Source organism: Paroedura picta, chromosome 3 (genome assembly GCF_049243985.1).
Source record: "Paroedura picta isolate Pp20150507F chromosome 3, Ppicta_v3.0, whole genome shotgun sequence".
Classification (NCBI taxonomy): domain Eukaryota; kingdom Metazoa; phylum Chordata; class Lepidosauria; order Squamata; family Gekkonidae; genus Paroedura; species Paroedura picta.
This window is the reverse complement of record NC_135371.1, coordinates 48656323-48682641: the sequence shown is the minus strand read 5'-3', so window position 1 is coordinate 48682641 and position 26319 is coordinate 48656323. Positions and strand designations below refer to the sequence as shown.

The 26319-nt window shown below is 42.5% G+C and overlaps 1 long non-coding RNA gene across 3 annotated transcripts in view; it reads left to right on the top strand.

The window, feature by feature from the left end:
• LOC143831956 (uncharacterized) overlaps positions 1-26319 on the top strand; it is a 46389-nt gene that overhangs the window by 14466 nt on the left and 5604 nt on the right. For 2 of the 3 annotated variants that reach the window (XR_013229036.1, XR_013229035.1), the window contains exons 3-4: positions 3273-3386; positions 18556-18642. This is a non-coding gene — a long non-coding RNA (uncharacterized LOC143831956). Of the gene's footprint in view, positions 1-3272; positions 3387-10782; positions 10847-18555; positions 18643-26319 lie in introns of all 3 variants that reach the window. The other variant, XR_013229037.1, reaches the window with a different exon arrangement.

Here is a 26319-nt window from a genome sequence, read left to right as displayed (position 1 = left end):
TGCTCCCCTGATTCTGTGCAGGTTTCCATAACAGGAAGGATAATGTGGCACACTGCCCTCCTTTCAAGTCCCTAGTTTCTAATCTGGACATAGGATGTCATCACACATATCAAGAGCTAGAAGGAGATTTTCAGACACTGGCTCACAGCTAAAGTAAGGTGACCAGATTGTCCCACTTTTGAAGGGACATCTGGGGGTACCTGGCAATTTGTACTTATGTTGAAATTAATATGTATATATATATTACAATACTATTTTTGCATTCTATGCATTCTATGAAACTTTTTGTTGCTCCATATAGACCAAATTATTAATCAAGAACCCCCCCCCCCAGTCAATGGTGTCCCTCTTTACCAATGTTAAAATCTGGTCACCTTAAGCTAAAGAACCATCTAACCTCAAGTTGGCAGACACACATTTATCCCTCTTTGCCTCTTGCACTAATGCCAAGCTCAATTCTCCTGACAGAAACTCCAATTTGAATGGTCTGGATACAAGCCTCCTGTGCGTCTTCTTAAAGTATCTGACATCCAATTTCATATAAATATGTAGGATTGGATCCTAACTACTGCCAGTAGAGGCACAGATATTTTTACATTTCCCCCCCGGCAGCTGTATTTTATATCCTCAGAAAAAACTCCTGACTCTTCCCTCATTTAATCTCTACTGAGAGAAGAAACAAGGATGGACATTCTTCTCCTTCTTCCCTCACAGTTGTTCTCTGAGGGACATTCCACAACCTTCTGGGGCTCAGAAGAGGCTGCGGAATGATAGATAGGGTAATGATCCACCTTCTTTCCATTGGTGGTAGTTAGGATCCAGCCCATAATATTTTAATTCAGAGTGATTTTCTAGAGTATATGATGGACAAAACACAGATCTGATGACAGCCATTTGGAACGCCATGATTGCTTGGCCAGTACAGTGTGTTTAGATGTGGTGAAAGAAAATTCTCCTTTGTTTCCAAAGTTGCTTAGTCTGCTGGCTACATAATCCTTCCCTCATAGAAGGGCTCCAGCCACAAAACTCTTTTGCCAACAACTGCTGAAAAGTTTTCATTGCTGCTTATGCTGAACAGGGGCCAGGGAATGTACTCAGTTCAAAACCTTTTTGAGGATAACAAGCCTGTTTATAGTTTATGTTCCCTTTAAGTAGACAGGGTCCACTTTTAGCCATGACAGATTCCTTTCAGAACAATCAAGAGCTGCTGGTAGATGTAACACGGAAACAGTAATGAACGCCTTTAACAAGAGCTCTACAGAAAAGAAGTATTTTCAGTTCTCCAGAGGGCCCAGAGTGGGGAAAGGTGCTTCAGTTTCTTTTTGGCTCACAAAATTCCCACAAATTGGTACAGATTACGTTACATTTTTCATCTAATTAATTCTTGGTTCCATAGTTTCAGGAAAGCCCTTTAAGATAGGTTTGAAATGTGGGAAGTAAAATAGCTGTACTTGCCTGTGTGGGAGAAAACAGGAGTTGGGATATCAGCTGGTGACTGGCACTGGGGTGGGGTGGGGGTGCCAAGAGATTTTACCAAGAGGTTTCTGCTGAATCCTAGAATGGCACGATAGCACTTCTGGGGGTCACCCCTGAAATGACAGCTTGCTATCAATGCAACAGTGAATATAGCCTTATTTCCCCTCCTGCAGCCCTACTGAATGGTGGCTGGGATTGTGTGTGTGTGGAGGGGGGGAATCCAGCAGACAGCGTTACTGTTGGAAAAGGCAATGTCTAGCGTACAAAGGAGAAGAGAATAAGACCTTGCAGGGGGCAGCAAGTAAACAGTTAGATCAGTGGTCCCCAACCTTTTTTTGGCTGGGGACCGGCAGGGCGACGGCCACGCCCGTGCAGCGCGCATGCGTGGTCGCGCCTGCGCATTGTGCATGCGCGGCCGGGCCGCACATGCGCGCTGCACGGCCGAAATCGTGCATGTGCGGCACTTTCGCGCATGCGTGATTTTGGCCGCGCTGCACACTGCGCGGCGCAGCCCTTATTCCCTCTCCCCCCTCCCGCAGTAAGAAGTTTCCCGGGCCGCAAGCTTGCGGCCTGGGAAGTTTTTTACTGCGGGGGGGGGGGGCGGGGAGAGGGAATCGCGGCCCGGCACCCTGACCTTCGCGGCCTGGCACCAGGCCGCGGACGGCAGGTTGGGGACCGCTGAGTTAGATGATATAGTGAGTCAGCAACTTCACTTCTATTAAATGTCATTCATTATCTGACTCCTGTTTGCTACTCTTAGGGCAATTTCCCCTTTCTTCTAGGAAGTTTCACACTCAGCATTACCCTCTCTCTTAGCTAGAGATGTAGTTAGCGCCCTATCTCTGTATCTAAAGGCTAAAGATTCCGGAAATTTTCTATTTAAGGCTGGGGCATAATATAAAATTGTGTAGAATAAGTGGGTGGAGATTACTTTTTCTCCTTCTCCTATGACTTGGGGGCAGCCAGTGAAGCTGGTCAGCAATACATTCAGGAGAGACAAAAGGAAACACTTCTTTATTTACTAAGTAATGAAATTATGGGATTCAGTGCTAGAGGTTACGCTCCAGCCATGAGCAGGGATGGCTTTAAAAGTGGGTTGCACAGATTCATGAAGTATAGGTCTGTTGACAGCTACTAGCCAACAAACCTCTGAGTACTGGCCTTGGCCCTTATGCCCTGTTGGTTGCCTCTCTAAGGTAACTGGTTAGCCACTGTGAGAAGCAGGTTGCTGGACTAGATACACTACTGGTCTGATCTAAAAGGGATCTCCCTGTGTTCTTTTGATCCAAAACCTACCCAAAATATTTTTCAACAGCCAAAACACTATGTGGCTATGTACAGTGAAAAGTTATGGTCAACGAGGAAGCTCAAGAAATTATTCCTAAGTCCCTTCACCCCCCACCCATTCTATGAAATAAATAAAATTATATTTTAAAAAAGAAAGAAATTATCCCTAAAATAGAGTTTTGTGCTGCTTTCATTTATATGTTGAGTCAGATTTTTTTAAAGGTGACAATACCTGCCCTTTCAATGGTATTGCACATTCACTGCAAGCATGAATTAGAACAAGCACCATAGCACTATAAATTACTTCCCAGAGACCCTATCTGAAGTGCCTGTATTCTGTTCTCCATTTACAAGCCATGACTTAATATTAAAGCATTAAAATCTACTTGCTCTATAAACACACAGCTATTCTGCCTTTTAACTAGCCTTCCATACATCTAACTATATTTTGACCTACTCACAAGTACATATACACATACAAACATACAACTCTAAAACCAAACATAAAGACTAATCCTCATAGTTCAAGATGCTTAGACTGCGCCCTCCACCTCATGTCCTACCATAGATTATGATGATCCTCAGCAAACAGACTGGTAGTCAAGCATGCACAGATTGACTGGGTAAATGTTCTTAAATTGGTTTGCTCAATGTTAACATTACCAGGGTAATCTTCTGTTTCTTCATCCTAATTTTGACTACATTGCATTCACTTTGTTTTCATATGTAGAACATATTTGTCCTCACTTTCTTCTTTATGTGTTACATACTCTGTCTGAAACAAAAAAAAATCATGCACTAGGTTAAAAATTGTAGCTATGGGCTTTGACTTCTGGACAGTTATAGTAACCAAATCTTGGAATGTGTACAGTATCCCTCTTAGTAAAAAGCAAATCATTATGCTTCAGTTCGTGCAGAAAGTCTTTATCCTATGTTTGCATAGAGTCTATATTTGAATTTGCTGTGCTGTAATAATCTGACTGCATAGCCCACCCCCATAACTGGCTAGTAGTGGGTAACAAAATTTTAAGCCCCACAATATAATCATAAAATATAAAACGCCCAATACTTTCTGGCAGTGGAATGAAATACTCATCCCCATCTCCGCTCAACAGAGAGCAATTAAGCACCTCAGGAGCTACTAGGGGCTACTAGGGAGCAACATGATTACCTTGTTGACTTGGGGAGAGGCCTAGATCTTAACTGCCTGGCCTCAACCAAAGACCTGGCAGAAGAACTCCGTTTTACAAGCCCTGGAAAATGGCTGTCCCTTCAAACAGCAATCATTAAAGGATGTCCGGACTAGAAAATATTGCACTTTCTACCTTCTTTAGTAAAAAGCAAAAGAAACACGAACTTGCAAGCTCACTTTCCTTGAATCAGTCTTCCTACAACCTCCCAACATCCCCATACTTGCAGGTGTTATGTCTGTGGGCATTTGGCCACTGATGCAAATGAGGGCTTCTGCCAGCCAAGGAACTAACCAATCAAAGGAACCTGATCGCTCTCAATCCGATTGCTCTGCTTAGGGCCAATCGGATTGCTCTGCTAGGACCAATCAGATTGCTCTGCTTGCTGCCTGAAAGGTATAAAAGTGCATAGGTTTGCCTGTTTCCTCTGTTCAGTAGTTGTAGTCTGATGCTGGAGATGCTTAATAAAAAGAGCTGTTCTGAAGAATTGGAGTCTGTGATCACTGAACCTGCAGACTTAATAGCAAGTGGGGTCTATTACTCACATGCTGGATAATGCCCTTTCAATGTGGTTTTGCAGCTAGATTTTCCTGTGCAAAGGAAGATCGACCCCCCCCCCCACAAAGAAAGAGCTGGAATCCCCCAAGGTTACTAAAATGAGGCTGCATGTAAACTATAGAATGTTTTAATACTAAATAATATACTTGTTTTTAGAATGGATTGTTTTAAGTTATTGTAATCTGCCCTGAGCTACCTGGAAGGGCAGGAAATATGAATAAAGAAAATTATTATTAACCAAAGTATGTGGAATAGAAATAGAAAAGAGGCATGCTAGTAAACAAGTGCTCTCTTGCAGCTTCTTCATTACTTCAAGTATAAAAATCACAGTTGAGGCTTCCATTTTGACCTTAATTTCACAAGGGAGAAGTTTGACCCTATACATTCAGTAACAATCCATTTTCCTATCTGGGTCATTCTTACTAAAGTGAATTAATAAAACCCGTAGTCATGCTTTCTACCTATGAAAAAGAGTAGTCACTTGATTCCAAAATATACAATGCCACCCTAACTGAATGATGCTAGGCAAACTCAACCCCTCCAAGATGGAGGTCCTATGGCTGGGTGATAGGAAGCACGTTTACCACCCTTGGCAGGAATGCAACTGGTCATTCCATCCCAGGCCAGGAACTTGGGAGTGACTTTCGATGCCTCATTGATGCTGGAGGCTCAGGTCAAGAAGGTAGCCAGCCAGGCATTTTCCATCTTCGCTAAGCTCGGCTACTAGCTCTCTACTTGTCCCCTGAACATCTGGCCACAGTAATCCATGTGGCAGTCACCTCCAGAATAGATTTCTGTAACTTGCTCTACATGGGCTTGCCCTTGTGCTTGATCCAGAAGTTACAACTGGTGCAAAGTGAGGCTGCTAGGGTCCTCAGAAGGACATCTTGGAGGGCCCATATCCAGCGTGTGCTGAGGCAGCTGCATTGGTTGCTGGTTGCTGCCCAGATCCAGTTCAAGATTTTGGTTCTAACCTTTAAGGCCCTGCACGGTCTAGGACCCACATACTTGAGGGACTGCCTTTCACCCTATGCCCCCCCGCAGGGTCTTACGCTCTGCGGGTGCTAATTTGCTGGTCAACCTTATTGGGAGTGGTGGGCTAGAAATATAAATAACAAAACAACAACAACAACAGTAATATATCAAAACCCAACTACATCCTGATGCTGTCATGTTCTCCCAGAAGATAATGGTGTGACTCTAGAGGCCCACAAAGTGGAAGCTGAAACAATATGTGACAACTTAATGTAACCACTGTGTCTGATGAGAAACACAATACAACATTTATTTGTTTGATTGATTTATATACCATCCTTCACTGCAGTGTCTCAGGGTGGTGCACATGGAACAGCAGAACTAGTACATTTAAAATGTGTACAGAACATTATCCATACTACCAAGTAAAAAAATCTGATAGCAAAATTCCCATCCATGGTACCAGTATCTATTTCTTTGTGTGCTAGTTCAAGAAATGTAGCCTTGTATAACACTTCTACTTCCCAAAATAACATCTGTTTACCTCTGGATGCTGAACTCATTGAAATCTTAAAAAGCTATAGTGAAGCAAGTCCAAATAAAGTCCTAAAGTACTTAATGTCCCCTTAATTTCAGCTCCTACCTGATACTTCATCAGAGGTTTAGCATTGGAGTACTGGAATAATGGAACCTTATCCACAACTCTAAGTTGTAGAAGCTTTCATAGAATAGATGTTCAGCAGTGAGCTGAAAAACTGGTTGTATTGGTTCCTCAACATCCTTTTAATCAGTCTATAAAAACCTAAGCATGATATTAATCCTTTGTCCAGTAAAACTGTAACTCTTTCATAGGCATACCACTCACAGTGTAATCCTCAGCAAAATTACATCTTCTAAATCCATTGACATCTTTGTTTAGAAAGATGTAATACTGCTTAAGAATGCACTGTAATTCACTTGTCTTGCAACCATAAATAGTGTTAAGTTAGCAGTTCAACAGAATGCAACCTCATATATGTTCCAGGAAAGAAAAAGAAAAAAACAATACTAGGGACAGAACGCATGAGTGGATTTTTGGGGAGGAGGGAGCAGGGGCCCTGTAGATGTTGCTGGTTGACAGCCTTAACCAAGCCTTTAGGGCATAGTGGTCTGACCATGGCACAGTAGTTGCTGTGACCAGATCCACATTCAGACCCACTCCGAAAATGAGATCCAGGAGTGACCTTATTGAAGGGTGGAGTCCACAACAAATTTCAAGAGCCCTAGTGTCACCATGGTTGACACCAGGTCCTGCCAAAATGAACTGGCCGGGTTAGAGACAGTCTGTTTCACTTCCAAAATTGCAATCCATTTCAGCCTCAAAGCAGGACATGCATGTGCCAGTCTGATGTTACGGCAAGATGACTGCCAGTTTGGAAGTGTTTCCATATGATGACTAAGGCCCAGATCAGTGCTTGTCTGGTTGCAGGGCTAATGTCTGCTTCCAGATGACATCAGCACTGGCCCAGGGCTAGGCTATGGCTGGCCCTATTCAGGCCCTCAGTTGTCCTGCAGCAAGGGAGTCCAGAGTTTTCCATGTTCCCATTGGGACCTATGTTGGGCAAGTCCCATCTGGCAGGGAATAATTGGCCCATCAGGACTGGCTTCTCTCCCAATCTATGGTATCCTGGAAGGGGAAAAAAGGCCCCTGCAGGCTCGCCACGGAGCCACTTGAGGCATTTGTAATATTTGTTTAGGAATGTGGAATTGCTACCATATTCCTAAACAAAAAAAAAAAATAGCCTCCACTGCCCCCCTGCACAGCGGAACCTCACTGCTCTAGCTGGCTCATCTGGAAGAACAAAACCAGGGCAGACAAGGTGCACTGGCCTAAACGCTTCCCTGCCCGGCTCCAGCAACCAGTGGTGGCCTGGTGTGGCCTGGTGTGATGACCATTGTGTGGACTAGGTAAAAGTGCTCTTAATTTTGGGGAATTAGCATAGCAAGAGGGGGCTAATCTGGATCTTGTCATGGGTACATACATGATTTCAGTTCCCTAGGGAAAAGCCTGAAATCAGCAGGCCTAATTTGGTTCCCAAAAGGGTTTTGTATTTTATTAAGAAACACAGGAAAAAAAACATATATACACTAAGTTCTACAGGGGGGAAAGTTGACTAAATAGGGAAATAGAAAATATACTGCACCTGTCTTGGGTGAGTCCAAGAAAGCAAAGAGATGGGGGATGACAACATTGGGTGTGAAAAGCAATGCCAGGTGTAGAAAGATCAACACACCCACACTGAGCAGAGTCCAGATAAAGGGTGTGAAATTCTCAGTCCAGCTCACAGACCAGCCTGTGGTGCGGTACTGTGCGGTGTAGTAGATAAATGATGATTGGCCAGGAGCCCTAAGTGTCCTTGATAGGTGAGTTGAAGTGTGATGTAATTGAAGTACACTATCTAGAACATGACTCACAGTCAGGTGAAGTATGTCTTAAGGATGGACAACCTAAGCTGGTTGGTGGCTAATGGGATTAGCTTTCACCTTTGTCTAATAAATGGCTCAGACAAGAAGTCAGGAGAAACATTAAGGATCATTAGAGCAAGAGAGATACAGCTACACTGAACAAACAGACAGCATGAAGTAAACAAAAGAAAGTCTGGTTAGTTCTGGGGTAGCCATTCCTTTCCACGGACAGTCTGATTGTTCTGGCTAGGAGAGACAATGGTCCTATTGTGCTCCCATAACTGCCCATTTGTCAAAGGCAGACAGACTCACAACTAGACTTCTGTATTAATAGAAAGCTTTATTGGAAGTAGTTCTGATCACTCTAACGTCTGAAGTCGAGACTAATCGATACAAGGAAGGCAAGCACTTATCAATGCATTTCTCCCGCCCAAATGTCCCCACTTTCCCAGGGAGGAATTACCCCCCCCCCCCAACAGGTGCCATCCTGGGCTTCCTGCCAGACCATCTCTGGCTCTGGCATCCTTGGTGCAATTGGCGCCCTCCTTTGTAGATAACACAGCACAGAGCAACATTTACAACTAAGTGTCACAGCAGGGGAGAATGTGGTGTGAAAAGGCTCAGGGTCATCAAAAGAGTTACTGAAGAACAAAAAGTTACTACAGAGTCATAAAAAGCACAAGGAGTTTTACACACACACACAAAGATGGAGACTCTCTGGTCAACTTGGAAACTTGGCAGAAAGCAGGGGACTGATCCTGACACCATTTAGCTTATGTCTGCTGGAATAAGCAAAAGGAAATGGAGGAAGAAAGGAGGAAATGGAGGAGACGGAGGTGCCTATTTGGGTTTCAATAACACAAGAACACATTAGATTGCCAAGCAGGAGAATGATTCCAAGATTGAGAAGAGTCTCTTAAAAGACAGAAAGAGAAGGTCTAGGTCAGTGGTTCTCAACCTGCCTAATGCCACAACCCTTTAATACAGTTCCTCATGTTGTGGTTACCCCAACCATAAAACTATGCAAGTGTTCTTTCACAGGAATTAAACCGAAACAGACCAATGGCATGAAGATCCATTGTTCATGATTGTATATAAATTGGTTTTTCCCAGGGTTTCTCAGTTCAGTTCTGCTTCTTGTGCTACCATGCCGATTTCGCTCCTTTCTGCTGCTCCAGACAGATGAACACTATCTTGATCTACCCTGCTGCGACCCCTGTGAAAGGGTCGTTCGACCCCCAAAGGGGTCTCAACCCACAGGTTGAGAACCACTGGTCTAGGTAGTGACCAGGAAAGTATACCTCTAATTCTAAAATTGTTGGCAGTAGCAAAAAGGATCTTGGATGTGTTGGGGGCAGGGTAAATTAAAGCTGGAGAGATAAACTCAATGTTGTCTAATTGACCCACCTGATGCCTGTACCAGCTCAATAAATTCCACATCTCACTTTGTAGGCTGAGATTATTATGAGACCCATTTTACTACAAAAGATAGCTTTCTTGTGTTACTGATACACAAACACTTCTTAGTCATAAGAATAATCTTTCATATACTTTGGTTTGTCAACTTTTGATATAACAATATTGCTCCCATAGACAATTATAAGTGCCGGGAACTTCCAAGTGGCCAACTGTGAGTCACAGAAATGAGAGTCATGCTAGAAGATGATGCTTTCATCTGTCAAATTAGACAGAATTAGGGTCCCAGGATGTACCTGATAGATCTGGGCTAGAGTAATAGCAACAGATGTGGTTGTGCTAAGTCTCAGGTATCAGACTCCAATGCTTAACCAGAATATGGCTCTACTAGATGCCTTATAGTAAGTTATATTTTTATCTAGTCCTTTTATTTTTTGGTAAAACAAATGTTCCTTTCAGAGTTTAATAACACTGGGGTTATTTCATTAAAACAGGTCACAGGAGGCCCGGGGAAGGGCTAGAAACAGAACTGATATCTTAGTTCTTAGCATTAGTCCATCTGCTTCTGCTACTACAAATATTTCTGAAAATGCCAAACTTACAGCATTAAAGAATAAGTTGATTTCAAGCAGAATTCTTGTGCAATCATCATACAAAAGAGGTTATCATTTCCTGCAGTCTTACTTTAAAAAGGCATTAATTTTGTTGGAGGAGGGGTGATACAGTTCACCTCTCAGCTTATTGTGATCCAACCCCTGAAACGGTAAAGGGAAAAAGGAACTTAAGCCATATAATCATCCCACTGACATTGATATAATGCTTATTTCATTATCTTGGTCTAGTATGTCCCAAAAACCTCTCAGTAGGATCAGATCCTTGTAATGTATTGTCTGATTACATTACCCTTTTCTGTTATGGTAAGTGGAATACTTAGGTTGAACTTTACACGGCAGTCTTATAAAGTAAGCTTGTCCCATAAACAAAATTTGTTTACTAATCCAGGCTTCAATTGTTGTATATGTTTATGTAGGAGTTAGTTTGCTCTCAGGAAAGCCCACTTGATTTTCACAGGATGACTTGGTAGAATAAAGCTGGCCAGGCATGTTAAGAGTTTGAAAGATCAGGTCCTTTCTGATGTCACTGCTGTCATTATTTATACCTAAAGCATCATTCTTGTGAATGTTAGCATTTCCTAATGACTCCCATTAATCTAATGTTTGAGGCTGATGTTTGGTTTGGATCTACATATCAAAGCATCTGGGCAGTTTAGGCTCTGATTTTGTTTCTTTTAATCAATCACTATCTGCTTAATGCTACAGAAGGTGGTGTCTGTTTTTTATTGTTCCTGACAAGCAGATTGGGACAAATTGGTTCCTGGTGTAAAACTGTTCAAACTGCCTGAGCTTCGCTAGCAAGGAATCTTTCTTCTTTTCAGTCGCTCTTTCTGTGCTCGATTACATGCTGCTGCTTTCGACTGAAAAGACCAGAAACATCATTTGGTAAGGGTATCATTCAATGGTAGACAATTGAGGACTTATATGTTTGATGGAACCATCACGGATCAACCATCAGGCACCCTACTTCCATATCACCTCACCTCTCTGCAGGCACAATGCTTTTCAGTGGAAACAGGACAAACATGAAGAATACATTGGCTGTGGAGATCTGAACACGTGTTACATTGGCTGTGGACACCATCTCATAGACTCTCTGACTGAATTCATATATCAGAAAACATATTTTGCCTTTGGTGAACAAACCTCAGACTTGTGTGCTCTGTTTTCCCACTCCAGTTCCCTCTTCTTGCACGTTCTAAGTTCTGTCTTCTGTTCCTTGTTAGCAACAAACCATATTTTATTTTTCTACCTAAGACGAGAAAAATATGGTTGTGAAAGGTAGACATATGGATGGCAGCTGTGGGCCAAACTACATATTATATCTACCACATGATCACTATGGGGATGTGCAGCAGGATATCATCTACAAGGTCTCAGAGAATTCTATTCAGAACCACTGCTGGGTCATAACTCATGTCAGCAACATGGCAATTTCCTCATCTGAAACAGCCACTGTTATTTGCCCCATGGAGCACTTAGTGCATGTATAGGACACCAGTGAGGCAAATAATGCTCCCAAGACCATTTCAGGTCAGTAAAAGGGTGTCAGGAAAAGGCAGGAGCCTCTTCTCCCCTTCCTACCAAGTGAAGCTGTCCTCTGCAATGCTTCTGAACTGATAGAAAAATGCCATGATGAACTGATAGTTATCATATGGTCGCAAGTAGGGTTGTGCGATTCGGCATCCAAAGCAGCCATTCCCGCCTGGAGCAGACAGCACCACGCCGCAGGGGGGGAGGGCAGGTGTGGGTGCTGACGCGCCAGTCGGCACACGCACTCAGGCACAGAACTCTGCACCTGTGCGTGTGCACTGACAAGTGTACCAGTGTCCACACCTGCCCTCCCCCCCCCTGCGGCACAGTGCTGCCTGCTCCGGGTGGGAACGGCCACGTTGGGTGCCAAATCACACAACCCTAGTCCCAAGTCCCCCCAGCTATCACATGGTAGATGGAACATGTTTGGACTGTGGGGCAATGGCTTGAATCCCACAGTAGATTTCTATAAACAGAAGAGGGGATTATTTCCAACAATTGCTGTCATGGCATACCCCCCACAGCCACACCTCCAATCCCCTCTCAGGTTGTTCCCAGAGTTCCTCCATCCCTCAGGAGCAGCAATTTGGGATTGTTTCAGGATGTAGTTGCATGGGGGAGGGGGCGGGATACAAGAAAGTCCCCTTCTGCTTGTGGAAAGGCCTTCTCTTAGTGGAGGTACACAAGCCACTGCCTCTGAACCAACTTTTATTAGTAAGTCAGTCTTTTATTGGGAATAAATGCTATCACATCGCAGCCATCTATGTCTTGGAGGACATTCAGGTTTGCTGCAGTAATGCCTCTGAAGACCTTTTGGGAAAGTGAGCTGGTTCAGCACAGGGTAACCAGATCAGGCATTGGTACCCTTACACAGGCACAACTTGCCAGTGTTTAAAGAACTGCATTGGTTCCTGATTCAAGCCCGAACACCATTCAAGGCCTAGTTTTTAGTCCCTAACTGCCTGGGACCAGCCTTATACATTACATACCTGCCTGTTTATTGTTTTTGTGTGTATCCTTTATGTTTTCAATTGTTGTTAGCTGGTTTAAGTATTTTATATAGGGAGCACACCGCATAAAATAGAAAAAATAAATAACTGAACTGTTTCACTGAGTGTACATTGAGTGCACAAATGTGAGCCTATATGCAAGCCCTCAGTATTATTTATTATTTATTTATTTACTTACTTATTATTTGATTTATATACCACAATTCTCAGCAAGGCTGGATTGTGGAGGTTAACATTAAAAAATAAAAAATCCTCTACAACATGCTTAAAAACAGCCAATACAATCATAGCAACTTAATGGCAGCAAATAGTTACCCCACTTCACGTAACCCCAGTGCCTCAACTCCTCTGTTCCCAGTTTTAATGCCCAATCACTGACCTCTAGCAATAATTGCCTAGGGGAGGAACTGATGAAAAAAAGGAGGGGTCTTATTACCCTGGTCTCAGCCCAGCCACAATCAAATACCTGGTGAAAGAGCTCTGTCTTACAGGCTCTGCGGAACCCAAAGACCACCGACAGGGCACTCAGCTCTTCCAGGAGCTCATTCCAGCAGGTAAGAGCCTGGACCAAAAAGGCTCTGGCCCTGGTTGAGGCCAGCCATACCTCTCAGGGCTCCGGGATGACCAGAAAATTCATACCTGAAGAGTGAAGAGCCCTGCTGGAGCATAAGGAGACAAGCAGTCCCACAGATAGGTAGGACCCGGACTGTGTAAAGCCTTAAAAGTCAAAAACAAAACCTTGAACTTAATCCGGAAGCTAACCAGCAGCCAATGCAGCTGCCTTAGCATTGGCTAGACATGGGCCCTCCAAGATGACCTAGTGATGACCTGTGAAGCTGCATTTTGTACCAGTTGCAATTTCCAGATCTGGGACAAGGGTAGGCCTGCATAGAGCAAGTTACAGAAGTCTAATCTGGAAGTGACCATTGCATGGATCACTGTGGCCAAGTGTTCAATGGAGGGGTAGGGTGCTAGTAGCTGTGTTTGGCACAGATGGAAAAATGCCATTTGGGCTACCTTTGTGACATGTGCCTCCGTAGACAGGGAGGCATCAAAGCACCCCCCAAATTCCTGGCCACTGGTGCAGGTGTAAGCTGCACCCCATCCAGGCAAGGGAGACACGCTTCCTGATTCTGTCTTATTCTACCCTGCCACAGGACCTCCATCTTGGAGGGGTTGAGTTTCGGGCAACTCTGCCTTATCCATCCAGCTACTGCTTCCAAACAACTGGCAAATGTATCTGGGGGAGATCCGGCCAGCTGTCCATCAGGAGATAGAGCTGGGTATCATCCGCATACTGGTGTCACCCCAACCAATAATTCCAGACCATCTGAGCCAGAGGGTGCACGTAGATGTCAAAAAGTGTGGGGGAGAGTATCACCCCATGAGGTACCCCACACGGGAGCACAAAGCAGTTGGATAATTTTCCCCTCACCTCAACCCTCTGTGACAAGTTCTTAAGGAAAAAGGTCAGCCATTTTAAGTCTGTCCCCCCAATCCCCTTGTCAGTGAGGTGGCAGACCAATAACTTGTGACTGACCACATCAAATGTGACCAATAGATCTAATAAGACAAGAATGGCCAAACCACCTTGGTCCAGCTGGTGCTGGAGATCATCCATCAGAGCAATCAGCATGGTCTCCACACCATGGCCAGGATGGAAGCCAGATAGACATGGATCCAAGGCCAAAGTTTCCTCCAAAAATGCTAGGAGCTGGTCCACGGCAACCCTCTCCACCACCATTATACATTTGCAAAATTGAAATATACACATAATTTTGAAAAGATAGCACTTCTGGCCCCGAGTAGTAATCTAGGAAGGCGGTCCTCCAAGATATTACTTTGTAAACTAAATGGCCAGTCTGCTTCAGTACCTTTTCTATTTCAAGGCCTTTGAATTTCACTTGTATCCATTTCCCCTCTCTAGATTCATGTGTGTAGCTATATCTGCTGACTGAATATTCATTTAATGCATTTGATGAAATCAGTTCTAGCGATGAAGCATTTGTTACAGTTTATCTGGTTTTTAAAAAACGTGTTTGGCTTTGCTACAAATTAATTTTTTAAACTTTAAAGATTTTATGCCAGTTTCCTTGCATGTGTCTGTTATTTATGTTATCAACACGTCAGATAGTCTCCACATAATAAAGAAATAAAGAAAGGCAGCAGTATCATTGAATTATATTTTTAAAACCCTCTGTAAAATTAAGGAAAGGATAACTATATACCATGTGTTTTGCATGAGAATAAAAGATGACCTCAGCTGGATCAGAACAAAAACCTTTTTAGTAGGAATATTCTGTTCCATGGAGCAGCCAGATAGATGCGTCTCAGAAGCCTACCAGCAGGAAATAAGAGCAATATTCCCTCCCCCCAGAGCCGCAACCGATATTCAGTCCCTGTGAACATGGAGGTTCTACATGGTTTATATTTATTATTTATTTACTGCATTTATATCTACCTTTCTCCACAATTGGGACCCATTATTGTCCTGTCCTTTATTGTATCCCATGGGGTAACTTAGTCTATGATGGTATAACTGGCCTGAGGTCACCCACTAAGATTCAGTGACATAGTAGAGATTCAGGGTCTCCCAGGTCTTAATTTAAAACTCTAACCTCTACACTACATTGGCCTTCATGGATTAGCTGTTGTTGAATAGTAGCAAACAGCCAGCTCTGGGTGAGTCAAGCAAACTGCATGGTAGAAAGTCATTTCTGGTTGCTGCCAGGCCTGACTCTGATGAGCCCTCCCTTGAGGACCAAGAGAACCCTGCAAACGAGCCCTGCCTCTTCCCATTGCCTTTTACCAGCAGAAACCAAGGCTTGAAACCTGCCAATACTAAAATGGTTTCCTGGGCACCCCCACAGAGGCCATTGCAGAGGGTACATTTATGAATGGTACAGATTCTAATTGTATAATTTCAATTTTTTCTGCAAACCTGGAGTTTTTTCAAGTTTATAGAAAGATATGTCTTCTATTCATGGGTCCAATCTCTGGATTTAAGTATCCATAGATTTGACCACATTGATAATCAGATATATTGAAAAGTGGGGGACTTGCAAGGTCTTGAAGAGGGCATCTCATTTTTCATTCCTCCACTATTTCCCTTTTCCCTTCTTTGAAATCATCATAGGATCTCTTTTCCTGCTTCTGTTTCTTATCATGCACCAGCCAACATATGTTGATCTGCCCTCTGTCTTTAGCTTTACCTCATAACCTCCCCAGCAGCCTCTTCCTGGGTAAGCTATGGATGGAGCACTCAGTGCCAACAACTCGGCTGAGCCAATTCTGCAGTGCCAGTTTTCATGCCAGACCCTGATAAGCAGTGGTGAATCCACAAGTCTTATGGGGGTAATGACTTTATTTTCCCCTGTATATTCTTCCCCACAATATCTCTTATTTCATCCTCCTAGCAACACCCATATCCTCACCTTTCCATGCTTCCTTTTCACTTTTCCACCCATACACCAACCAATCTTTTATTTATATCTCATCCTTAGCTATATTTATTCTTTCTTTACTTGATTGATACCCTTCCTTTCCCCACAATGAAGACCCAAAGCATCTCACTTGATTCTGCTGTCCTTCATTTTATTTTCATAACAACAGCTCTGTGAATTAGGTGGATCAAGGTGACCCTGTGAGAGTCCTTGGCAGAATAAAGATTCGAACCTGCCTCTCTCAGATCCTAGTCTGAAAATCTAATCACTGCACTACATTAGCTTCTATGGGATGGCTGCTGTTGAACAGGAGGAAGCATCTGGGACTGGGTAAGTCATGCATGTCAGGAGACAGCAAGTCACCTGATGGTTTTTGCCAGGTCTGGCCTTATGACTCCTCCCTCAAGCACCAAAACAGTCCTGAAACGACAGAAACCAAAGCAAGAGGGCTGGTTATACTGTTCTCATTGCCTAGCAAAAGCCACTGTGGGCATTCTTCTTTTTTTAAGTGCCTGCTTTTTGTATTATTTTTGAGGCATTTAACCTTCTCATTTTAATATTTTTAAATATTTCATAATTTTCTGAGATTTGGGCAGCTTGACCTAAGACCTGGCTCTGCCAAGTGGTTGTGAGTCTTAGGAATTTGATCCGGCAAGTTGGCTCCATGTTACAGAAGCCTGTAGACTTCCAATGTGTGCTGCTCTCATATTTGCAAATGACTGTTACAAAAGCACCGCAAGACTCAAGTACCCTCTGCCTTTGGAAGAATGCCCGACTCAGTAGACTCTGAACCAGTCAGAAAAGTGGAAAATACTTTGTAGTTTGTTATGTAATGCAAGGAGACACATTGTGAATAGGCATGGCTGAAACTAACAAACTTGGGTCCCCAAGCCCCATATTAGTTGGACAGCAAATCACTAGTTGCCTACCAAATGCCCTTCAGTTGACGGTTAGCTGCTGTTTCAATGTTTAGAATACTAATATAAAATTGTATATGAAATGTACTTCTGTCACATGACAGAGATGGCTTACATTATAGGCGAGGGGGAATCTTCCTTCCTTTAAGAGAATGGGCATGCTTCTGTCTTTACAATATGCTATCTTTCAGGACACAACAGACACGGGCAAAAAGCTGTGCTTAGTTTGTCTTTAGAGTTTTTATGTGAACAGTTTCCAATGAATGTAAATGTTTAGCGAATGTAGTAAAACAAGGATCAGAATTATTGCAAGCTTGCGATAAACTTGGCCTACAATTTGGGCCAGCAGTGTGTGCTTGCGACATATGAAACACAGAAAAGAGTATAATTAATTACTATTACTATAACTCTTATTGTTATTACTATTATTATTATTATACTCATTAAGAGTCGAAAAGAAGCAGATTGTCAGGCGATGTACAGGGAACAAGTTTAAACTGTTTACTGAAATCCTGTGAAATCTGCTGTTTCAAGACTTCATATCCATGTCAGATGCTAATGGAAACCTCATAACATTTATGGAAAGATGGCAACGTGCCATTGTTTTAAATAACAAATATCCTTTTCCTAATTTAGCCGGACCGCCAAGATGAATGTAATGCCTGCAAGATTGATGTGGGATGGTGCCAAGTGTCATTTTTGGAATGGCTCTCATTGGTCTCAACAGAGAAACAGTAGAAACAAAAATTTTATTAGTGATAATTTATCAGCAGCAACTGACAGCTCCACCACATATAATCCTCGCAGAAATTACCTCCTTGCTAATGGCATCCTTTGTTTAGAAAGCAGCAGATTTATGAAGTGTTTCCAGTTGCTGGTCACCATAAGAGTCAGTTGCAAAGTGCACTTATTTTTGCCCCAAATACTGCAAGTCCTACATTAGCAAATAATTAATGAATAATTATTTCCCTGATTATTTAAAGGACAACTTCTTTTCTTGAAGTGGGATGTCACTACACATACCAGTCTGCTGCTCTGTGTGGGAGGAGGGGATTTTCTTTTTTTTCAAAAGCAACATCCCTGGGTTCTTGCAGGCATCTGCCAACATTTAGCCTTTAAAACTGGGATAGGTTTGGTATACAGGGATGTCCACCAGAAGACAGAAGTGCTAGTCAAGCTCATCTTGGAAAGCATGTGTGTTCCCTCTTGCTTATTCTTCTAGTATCTCCCTCACTTTATGCTACAATCAAGACTGCCTTAATTTCTCTCTAACGGAGAGAATTTTGCTTTAGGTTTAAATTCCTTTCATGGTTTTGCATCTTTTCTCCCCTATTGATTAAACAATACAATTAAACAGCTATTGATTAAACAGTACAATGTGATTGTCCACAGCACTTCATCCAAATACTTGCACTTTCCCTCCTGTGCACTTCTACTCTTGGGTAAAACATCATTTTACAAAGCATGCGATGCAATCCTTTGGCAGAATTAACTGTGCTTGCATAGTGCTCTGTTCAAACTTTGGAAATAAGATAATGCGATGCATAAAATCAATGGAGTTCACACCTGGCCACTCTGTAAAGGCTATGATAGGGAGAAACTAATACCAGGGGATTGCCCATGCTCTGTTTATATATTTTCAGTCCTAACACTATTGGATTCATTTACTTATTTATTTTTAACATGTTTAGATCGGACATCCCCAATTACATCCCTCTGTCTAGAAGCCCAAGTGCCCTTGGAACTTCTGAACATCAAGGGTTCCCTACTGAGTAAAAGTGAGTATCTCAAAGAACAAAGGGCTCAAACAATGGAATGATCCCCACCCCCACCACATTATACCCTCTTCAGTAGTGGGAGAAAGGAAACTATAAGAGACAATGGAGACAAGGCCTTGTTGTGTCAGAAAATGCTTTAGTTGTCAGATTTCTAACCCATGTGTTACTCTTAACAGCATAGAAGTTCTGGCACTAAACTGGTGATGAGTTTCTCTTCAGTTTAAAAATTACACAATATCAGAAGCCTAAATGCAAGCTGTTTCACTCATACAGAATGAAAAACATTTAGATATATATTTTCCGCACTCGCCAAGGGGACCAGGAATATGCAGAGTTTTAATGGTTACATCAGTTTTTATTTCCCATTTTAAAATTAACTCCATTATATAACAAAATATCAAGGCAGGTAAATCCCTCTTGCTACTGAGGGAGAAGACAGGATATTTACTTCCAGTTCATAGGGCCAGTGGGTTAGAAACTCAAAACGCTGGAGAGGGTCAAGCTTGGATGGAGAACGGGGGCGGGGATAGGCTGGGCATGCCAGAAAAAAAGAGCACAAACAAGTACATCAGCTAATTGAACAAATGTCAAGCCCAAATGGGACATGATATGAACACAATGTACTTAGCCAAATGGAAAGAAAAAATAATCTACATTCTTGGGGTACACCCATGCAAGAGGGAACTCATATGCAGGGTACTGCAGTCTTCTGAAATCTTATGCTATTGAATAATGCTCAAAGGGTTGGACAGCTGAGGTAAGTTGTGGCTCAAGTGGTTTCCCAAATTTTATTAATGAGCCTCTCCCACCATTATTCTACAGTAACAGTTATGTATCCGATTGTGGTTATTCCTCTGCCTGGACTGTCCAGCCTGTCAGGAAAGGTTGTGACTGCAACATCAACATTTCAAAAACAGGTCGCATTTTGAAGGTCTGGAGTTATTTCTTTTAGGCAATTCTTTTAGTGGTTCAGAAGGGACTCAGTGGTCTGGAGTTTTTCACTAGAGAAGGTACATATGTAATGAGAATCCTTGAAGAAAAGCATGTACCCTCAGATATCTATCAGAAGGGATGTCCATAGGGGTACCTCGACTGCTTTCCAGATGCTGGGAGACATTGGGAAATATGACTTGGTGGGTTCTCGCAGAACCATTGAAAAGAGATCACTAAATACAAATTGTTCATCTGAAATCTATTTTACCTCCCAGTTCCTCTTCAAATAATCTCTAGATATTCTCTGAACGTTCCAAATATTTGCGCCAATTATGCAAAGCAATACAATGTGGGAAGAGCACTCCTGGGTGGACATGTACTCATTATTGAGGCTTCAGCATGGAGAAAAGGAATTTAGAATCTGCTACAGCATCTATTGCTCCCTTGACCCTCTTCTTAAGCTTCAGAAGAAGAGCCAAATGTGCCCTTCTTGCAGAAGCATTCTGCCTACAGATCAAACCTTGGCAATTGCTAGGGTGCCAGATGACACCAAAAAAAGTTTGCCCTGGGTGGTGTCCCTGGCCTGCCTTCCCCCACAGTGCAGGGTGTGCTTGGGCAGGCACACCTGACTGGTGGGGGGCTTGTGTCCAACTCAGGCGAACATATGCTTTAAATCAGTGGTACCCAACCTTTTTATCACTGGGGACCAGTCAATTCTTGACAATTTTACTGAGGCCCGGGGGGGGGTAGTCTTTTGCCGAGGGACATCGCTGCTGCTGGCTGAGCCCCTGCTCCACCTGCTTTCCCGCCAGTGCCCCAGCAGCAGCTGCACAGTGCCACGCCAAGGGGGAGCCCAAGCCATGGCGGCTGCTGGAGAGCACCAAAGGTGAGCTAGTGGCAGAGTAGCAGGGCAGCCCCCGAGGCAGCAGCCGGGGAGGAGGACAAGGAGGAGCCGCAGCCTGGTACCGACTGATCCACAAACCGATACCGGTCTCCGGACCGCTGCTTTAAAGTGTAACCTTTTGAACTGAACCCAGAAAAAAGAGAAACAGATATAAAACAGGCTGTATATATGTCTGCCACACAGCTTCAGCCACACCATTAGATATTTAGTATGTCTTTAAATTCGGGAAAGAAGTTCGCGTTAGCAATATTTAAAAAAATTAAGCATTGTTGAAATCAGTGAGACTGATTGTTTTATGGGAGAGACCATCTCACCTGAAAAAAACGGCCCCTTTGGAAAGTGAGTTCCATGGCATCATACCCCTTTGAAGTCCCTCCTCAAACCTCACCCTCTTCAAGCTTCATCCCCAAAATCTCCAAGTATTTCCCAACTTGAAGCTGGTGACCCTAACACAGAGAGATACACAGTAGATATAAAGTCATTATTAATTATAGATATATTCAGAGACCTCCATCTTATATGTACTTGTCTATAGATTGGTTGGCATCCTGCTGTCAGGTAGACATTCACAACATTTCACATGCTTCTGGGCGGCGATTGAACAGCTCAGAGGGGGTCAATTGTGGGGGAAACTCTGGGCACCCAGGATTAGCGACTGCTTTGCCATCATGGCTGCCTCCCACTATTGTATCTCCTGATACCATCATTGCCTTAAATTGTTTAAAGGGTGGGGGGAAAGTACAGAATGAAAGAGTTGTGCTACCCTATTTAGGCATCAAGTACTCTACTGTCATTCGTTTGCCGGGTTTGTCAATATTTACCAAGATCCCAGTTCCATATCACTTTGTGCATTCATACTTTCACACTGTCTCATGAGAACTGTAATTCCCCCCCACACCCAGCATCTCCATACAGCAAATAAAAACCTAGTTATTAAAACCCTTGCAAAAATAAATGTGTCCAGAGCCTGTCAGAGATCCAGATTTTGTGATCAGCTCAGCAATGTGCAAAAACAGGCCAGATATCTCACCACTTAGTCCCCAGGCTTTAGAACAGCAGGGGTAGACATTTAATGCTCATTTTATTCCTGAAAATATGGTGGATGCTGCAGTCCTGTGAACGTTTCATCCCGCATTGCACATCAATCCTCAGTTTCGTAGCCACTGAACTTTAAGGAGTTTCATAAAGAACAGCTGTTACAATACCTAATTTTCTAAAACTCTGCAGTCTTAAACCTTCCACTAACAGAATAAAATTTACCTTGTACGGAATACATAAGTTTTTCTTTCCCTAGACTTCACCAAAACAGAATTATATGCTGCCTCCTGCTGTCTAAAGTTAAAAACTGCAGAAACATCTTTAATTAGCAGAGATTAAATTGATTGTGAATATGAATAATCTTAGGAACTAGCCAGGAAATGTACCGAGAATATTTACTTAGATATATAACAAGAAGGAAGGTGTATAAACATTTCAAAAATAAAATCGAGTGAATACCTTTAAGCCAACAAAATGATGTTCTGAAATGGAACAAATAGCTGAAGAGAGATAATGGGTCTTCTAGGAAACAATACTAAAAATTTCCAATGCAAATGAAAATTAACTAAAGATTGAATCACCAACAAAATAATTTCTGCAACTCATGGGTCTATTATGCACGGAGTGGAAGGTCCGCATTTGGGGTGGAATGGCGGCAGCTAAAATCACCAATTATGCATGCTGCAGGTGGCAACCGGGCGCAGAGTCAATGTATGCCACCGAAAAAGCCACGTTAGCGAGATGCGGAAGAAAGTGGAGCTTCCCGGGACCAGGGTGCAACCAAAAGCAGCTCCAGAGTAGCCGTGTGCATAATCCGATATTCTGGGTTTTGCCACCATTGTATTGCGTTCCGTCCCGTGCATAAGTGGTTTGCTTCGCTTCTTCCTCCTCCACGTTCTCCATGCCGCCGTTTCAGCAGCTGTGCATAATAGGCCTTGATAATACAGTATAAAAACAAGAGTATAAAATTGCTATGATTTTTTTTAAAAAAAACAACATTAAACAGGATTTATAAAAGTAAGGAAATTTCAATTCATTGATAATTTGTTGTTCTGGGAAGCTGGAAGACTGCATTAATCGGCTGGTGCCTTGCATTCCCCTCTCTGGCTGCTGTCACATCTTCAATGAGCAGAACTTATACAGAAAAGACTGAAACGTCTGAGATTACAGATGTATACAAAGATCCATCAGCTCTTTAACACAGAGAGCAGCTAGCCTACTTTAACCAAGATGTCATCATGTAAATTGCCTGATAAAACGCTTGTAATGGACATTTGTATTGCCGGTGTTGAAAGCCTGGTTGAAGCTACAGGCAACAACAGATAAGAGACCCTTTTGAAAGAGACTTTTCAAATTGATCTGCTTTGACTTCTTACCAATTAGTCCTTCCCGGAAATGCTATCTGCCCAGTAATTAATGGTGACCATTGTGTTTTTCTGTTAAGACAATGTTAAGGAAACCTTTAAAAAATATTTATTCACTAGCAAGATTAGCTTTTGTTGGAGATACATAAAAATATACATAAAAATATTTGTGAAAGTCACAGCAAATTTTGAGACACATTAATATTTTGATTTTTTGAAATGCTATTAGCAATATTTAAGAGATTTAACATAGCTTAAAGGGAAACTACTTTAAACAGTCTTTATTATTATTACTGTGATGTGATAGATTAGATGAAAGCTGGGATGCATATCTGAGGGACTGCTACTCTGAGTATGTCCCCTGAAGAACATTGTGTTCTGCCAGTTCCAACAGGCTGGTGGTCTCTGGCTCACAGAAGATTGTGCCTTGACTAGGGCCAGGGCCTTTTTGGTCCTGGCCCCTACCTGCTGGAATGAGTTCCTGAAGAAGACATAGTCTCAGTCAGAGCTTACTCTGGTCTACAAGGCCTGTAAAAGGGAGCTCTTCCAGAAGGCATTTGGTTAAGGCTGAGCCACCAGGAACATCTAAGAACTCCTCCCCCCAACAAAACACTGTCTCCTGTACAATCTAGTTCTGGCAACTAATGGGGGGAACAATGTAGGTGATATAGGAATGTATTGGATGCCAATTTTATAGATTTTTATAGACTTATAGAGTTGTTTTTTACTGTGTTGATTTTATTTAATGTACACTGCCCTGAGATGGCTGAGCCAAGAGGGGGCAGTCCTATAAATCCAATTATACATAAATAATAAATAAGTCTCCAGCTGAGCCCATCAGGATACAGGAGGCAATAATTTGAAACACATCAGGAAGTTCTTAATCTAAATATGCTAACAACATATCTCCCCTGATGCCCCCTGTCGTATGTTCTTCATATGCTGTGGAATCACGCACACTACGGGTCTTGCATATTCCAACAATGTATGTACTTAATTAATAACCTGCCTGGCTCTCTGAGACTAAAGGAGGATTATAAATTTAACTCTACAAATGGGAACAGTATAAGACATATAAGAAACACTGTAATAAGATTGGCTTACACAAAGTGTTTTCAGCATGCAAAAGGCGTGTTTTTCTTACCACGGGATAAATATGTGTACATGGTGCTTAGGTGTGGCCATCCATCAAATGCCTCATGAAGTCTGCCTTTTACGGTAGAAAGGCCTTTGCCACCCAGATGGGGTGAGATACACAGTGAGGTTGCCCTGCAGCAATAGCAAATTGTCCATCACAGCAGTTTTCTGGTGAGAATTCAGGGGAGCAAATACAGTACATTTGAGTCTGAAGCTATTTAGTACTGTCTGTCACTGCTTTGAGGAAACTCCTGCAGGAAAACGTGTGCCAAACATGTGTGGGTTTTCTACCTCCAAGTGCTGCCTGACCTGTCAGTTACAATAAACCAGGCAAAAGACCTTGGGAGGCAAATTGCGTACTGATTTGGGTCTTTCAGCTCCCTCAATACAATGGCTGCTATATGAGCTTTATTAAATCCAGGGAGTCTAGCTCATACCAGCAAGACAAGGCCCTCAGGAATAGATGCCATGCAACTATCTGACAAACGGACAGGATCTTTTAAATATATATACAGGCTTATTTTACATGTTTTTGTTTACATCCATATTTCTTATTTCACCATGTTTGATATATACACAATCAGGAGCTTCAGTTTATTTGCTTTAATCATTGTACAAGAGAATGTTAAATCCTTATTTAATGAACAATGTGGCACATCAGTGGTGCACAGCTTCATGCTGGATGTGCTGACAGGCTTTCTTTAAACACTGCCATCCTGGCAAGCTGTGCCAAGGGACCACAATATCCCACAAAGTTTCATTCTGTTGGCCTAGCTTGTCCTGAATACAAGGCAGAAGATGTTCCCAGTGCATTCTGGGACTATTTGACATGTCTGCGATTTGCGTTACCCTGCCACCCAGGTTTTAAGAATTCCTACACAGTCTTAGTATTGGCCAATTGGCAGTCTATTCAAGTTTGCTTCACATCATCCACCCGCTAGACAGCAGATGGTAACAACTTTCCCTCACTGACCTGATCTGTATTCAAATTGGTGACCTAGAGGTGAAACAGCACTATAAGGGGTCCTGTTACCATTCCCTTGAGCCACAGAGCCCCCCTTCTTCTACCCCATATTTTTAGCTCTTTGTAGAGAAACATTTCTGAAGGGAAAAGTCTAAGGAAAAAACCTCTAATTAAAAGGAGATGGTCTTTGTAGTATACAAATAGTCAGCACTCAGACATGTATACACACACAACCATATTTTTTTGTCAGACTCTGCAGTGCTAATAGCAAAATCCTATGTATGTCCACTCAGAAATAAGTCACATTGTGTTCAATGGTGCTAACTCCCAGGTAAGCGTGCACAGGATTCCCCCTTAAATGTTTTAAGAAGAGATATTAATGTCAGTTTTTCCTCCATACAAAAAAAAGAAGAGGGACTAAGATCATCTTTCACAGGAGAAAGGAATTATTGTTTCTTGTATTGTTTATATGTTTTTATGTAAACCGCCCTGAGCCTCCACGGATGGCAGTAGATAAATATTTTTTTAAATCAATAAATCAATAATGTGATGTTCTGGTATGGATAGAAATGTTGTGCCCACTATAGAGGAGCTTTAAAAAAGATCTAACTGGCTAATGTTGAATTTTATTTTCCTCATCAAGCTAGAGGTTGAATATAGCAACCTGTAAAGCCCCCTCCAACCCTGTGACTCTATGTGAAAGTAGGGCCTGTCAGATGAGGAAAAGTGCATATGGATGGGGTTTTCTCCTACCCTCTTCCCAGCTTTTCAGGCTGTGCAGGGATTCATTATAAAAGCAGTAATAGGTATTTTGGGGAAGCAAGACAAAGAGAGAAAGGCTGTGTGCATTTCATAGCTGGTATAGGACAGAAGCAAAGAGCATGAGATGCGATTCAGGAAGTGCCCACTTCAATTTCGCCCATGAAAAACTCTGCAAGGGGCCTTAGGCAAGTCACTGTCTTTCAGCTGTCATTTGGGGATTATAACAGTGGTTTACCTTGCAGGCCCATTAGAAGGATTATTGAGCTAATGCATGTGAATACTGAAAGTACTATACTAAAACCAGTAAAGTCTCCAGCTAAATTGTTTAGTGGCATGATTGCCCACCATGGGCAGCACTGCATGTGTGAATTAGTTGCTTAACATGCAGCCATTTATTTATTTAGATGTTTATACTACCCTTCCATACGGCTCTGGGCAGCTGACATCAGGAAAACATCTCTTTACCCACACAGCAAAGGTGCTCGTTTTATTACTTTACTATTATGTCTGTGTACAAGCGTGTATTTACCTGACATCTCCTGCCAAGATCTATATCAACTCCTGTTGCTTTTTTC